We start from the raw sequence: 3820 nt of genomic DNA, 5'->3' as shown, positions 1-3820 counted from the left end.
AAATATACATGTTACAAATGAATTTCCCAAGTTTAGTAATTGCCCCATAGATCTTATTTATGTGTTCAAATAGTTAAGTGTTTTTTCTTAATATTATAATCTCCATGAAAGATTTGGTATGATTCAAATGAGTTCTCCAGCAACTCAATTTTTTTTGTATCATAAGCTGCTGGGAATTTATTTTGTCAAACTATCCCGTGTTATATCAACTTTTGGTTTAGTTGGTCCTTTTCGTATATAGAGAATCAAAGTATAGTTTTTTTTTTATATTATTATTGAAATGATTGGAAAGGCTGTTTAACTCTCATGTTCTCTTCCAAAAGTACATTTATCTGATTAACATAATAGACTACATATGAGTTATATTATTAAGGGAAAATTAGTAAACTAGTCAAAAACAATAACATAATTAGTAAAAATATCCATACTTTATAAATATTAGTAAAAATGTCAAAAATGTCATTATTTTAAAAAACTTTATGTATCCTAATTTTCTTCCTACTTTATCTCCCATTGACAATTACACGTTTTCAATTAATTATCTCTCCTATTTTATTTTTTTAAAACTTCTCTCTCTCATATTTATCTTTTCAGATTCTTAATTCTCTCTCTTATTTAAAAAAAAAAATCCATCTCTTATCTTTATCTTTTCAGAGTATCCTCCAACATTCAAGTTGCCCATATATCTCTTCTGCAAATTTTGATTGTTTTTTTCAGAAATTAAATCAACAACAATCCCTTTGATTAAGGTACTAATCTTTATCCTATTTTTAGTATTTCTTTTTCTGATTTTATTTTTGTTTAAATCTTTAAAGATTGTTGTTTGTAGTTGAAATTTCGGTTAGGATTCACTCTCCATTGACTGAATCCAAGAGGCTTACTAGAGGTATCCAACTTAATCAACAAATTGCTAACGATTTTTCATCCTTTAATCTATTTATTACTCAAGAAATAGCGGATAATGTAGGATCCGCTGCTAAAATGAGGGAAGAGAGACGATCAGAACATTTACAGGACCCAATCGGTGTGCAAAACCTTCCTCAAATTCAGAACGGAAATGTAGAATCTTCGTCTACTCGTGGGGATCTTGAAAAAGACGACGAAGAACGAATAGTTGTCGAAGAGGATGGAAACGAAGAGGTATTTAATTATTTGTGCATGTTTAGTTTTTTGCATGTTGAGTTGAAGTTGTTAAAGAATAATTTTTTTCAATAATTTTATTTTAGACTGCAGTTTTATCTATATTTTTTTTGTATTTCAAAATCCATTTAGTATGTGTATTGATATTGATTAGATTTGCAAATGTTTATGACAATGTGCACGTTTGTTAGTATGTATTTTGTATTCTCAAATTTATTTTGTTTTTGTATTTTGGGGGTATTTTTGTTAGCTTTGTTAATAGCAAAAGATAAAAGCAAAGCAGCATGAAGAACATCACATTGTTTTTTACTGTCATTATATAAAGCAGGTGGCATGAATTAAATTTCAACAGAGGTTTTATAAAGTAAATCCTTAAGAATACTATTAAACAATTAGTTTGTATCCAAACAAGTAAGATACATATTAACTTGTTAATTTGTTTTTCTTTTAAACAATTAGTGATGCTAGTTCAGATTGTATTCATTCCTTATTATTTGATTGTTTTGTATTCATTAGTTTTAGCTGTGTTATGTGCTCTATAAGTTACTTTTTTACATGTCTTTGTATTCATTATGCTTTGTGTATCAATTTATAGTTATGGACATTGTGGGAGTCTTGTTTGTATCCAGTAAAGTAAAGATACATATAAACTTTATACATTTTGTTTTGTTTTTAACAAATAGTAATGCCATTTGATTTTTTTCTAAGTTAAAGTAAAGATACATATTAAATGTATTCATTGTATTCATGCACTTTTGTTTCATTGTTTTGTATTCATTACTCCATGTTTGATTTATTCATTAAATCATAATAATTATTGTATATGTCAGGTTTGATTTATAAGTTACATTATTGTATAAATTTGTTTTTATGTGATGTAGTTTATAAGTTACAGTATGGCATAATTTATATATTTATATGCTTGCCAAGTTAAATATTTTTTCTTCCAAATCTAATTTACTCAGGAAAATGCTTTTGCCTACAAAGATCTACCCAAGGATGCACCCCACATTCACTGCTTTGTTAACCATGACATTAAAACTCAGTTGACTAAGCATCTTACTGAGCAACAATATAATTTGTTTTGTGAGAAAATATGTTTCGATCATTATATGAGAATGAGAATATGTGTTGGTCAAGGTCAAATTCTTAGGTGTTGTATGGCACTAGAACTTGAATGTAGTACTTGGCAGGCTCTTGTTATCCGAGTTAATGGAACTGTCTTGAAGTTTACACTTAGAACGTTTGCACTGATTACTGAATCAAATTGTGTTGGTGTCATAGATGATTTCAATTTCAACACTAAAGAACCTAATAGGTTGATTGTTCAATACTTTGGTGGTAATGAATTTATCCGTAAATTAGACTTAATGAGCAGATTCACAAAAAAAGTTTGGGCAGACAATGAAGACAATGCTCTTAAGTTCGCCATATTGTATTTCATTCATACATATGTGTATTCCGGCGAAAGGACATCAAAGAAAATTCCTAGAATTCACTTTGATTTGGTTGAGAGTGGTCGGTACAGGCAATGAAAGTTGATATAATTGTTGAAGATCAGAGCGATGAAAAATAACTTTATGGCATGTTGCATTTGTATCTAAACTATCAAATTGTATTCTACTGTTTTTATTGTCTGTTGCATTTTGTATTCATTACAAAATTCATGTGGTATCTTGCTAAATTTTGAGTTTTTTAGGTGTAACTTGTATTTATTTTGTAGGTGGTATTCATTTCAAACTATGTATATGTTTAATTTTGTATTATATTTTAGGACAATAGATAAATAGTTTTACAGAATTTTATATGCTATTCTAAATTAGGCTTCATACAATTTTATATTTTTTTATTATTTTGTATTCATTCTAACTATATACCAACAAGTTTTGTATTTTTTTGTGCTCACTTTGTATTTCAATATCATTTTGTATTTTAATCTCACTTTGTACACAAAGCATAATGAATACAAAGACATGTAAAAAAGTAACTTATAGAGCACACAACACAACTAAAACTAATGAATACAAAATAATCAAATAATAAAGAATGAATACAATCTGAACTAGCATCACTAATTGTTTAAAAGGAATACACGTTAAAACTCAGTTGACTAAGCATCTTACTAAGCAACAATATAATTTGTTGTGTGTGAAAACAATGTTGACTAAGCATCTTACTGAGCAACAATATAATTTGTTTTGTGAGAAAACATGTTTCGGTCATTATATGAGAATGAGAATATGTGTTGGTCAAGGTCAAATTCTCAGGTGTTGTATGGCACTAGAACTTGAATGTAGTACTCGGCAGGCTCTTGCTATCCGAGTTAATGGCAAAAGCATTTTCCTGAGTAAATTAGATTTGTAAGAAAAAATATTTAACTTGGCAAGCATATAAAATATATAAATTATGCCATAATGTAACTTATAAACTACATCACATAAAAACAAATTTATACAATAATGTAACTTATAAATCAAACCTGACATATACAATAATTATTATGATTTAATGAATACACCAAATATGGAGTAATGAATACAAAACAATGAAACAAAAGTGCATGAATACAATGAATACATTTAATATGTATCTTTACTTTAACTTAGAAAAAAATCAAATGGCATTACTATTTTGTTAAAAAATAAATACTCCCCATATTTTCTTTGTATTCAAACTAAAA

The 3820-nt window shown here is 27.6% G+C and overlaps 1 long non-coding RNA gene across 1 annotated transcript; it reads left to right on the top strand.

The window, feature by feature from the left end:
- The first annotated feature begins 662 nt into the window (after positions 1–662).
- Positions 663–2410, top strand: LOC107062705 (uncharacterized). Its single transcript, XR_001474786.1, has 4 exons — positions 663–749; positions 830–886; positions 968–1140; positions 2106–2410. It is a non-coding gene; the product is annotated as an uncharacterized lncRNA (long non-coding RNA).
- Positions 2411–3820: the final 1410 nt, after the last annotated feature.

The sequence above is a fragment of the Solanum tuberosum genome, unplaced genomic scaffold (assembly GCF_000226075.1).
Source record: "Solanum tuberosum cultivar DM 1-3 516 R44 unplaced genomic scaffold, SolTub_3.0 scf00250, whole genome shotgun sequence".
NCBI lineage: Eukaryota > Viridiplantae > Streptophyta > Magnoliopsida > Solanales > Solanaceae > Solanum > Solanum tuberosum.
Note: the sequence above shows the minus strand (reverse complement) of the source record. Positions and strands in the feature narration are given on the sequence as shown.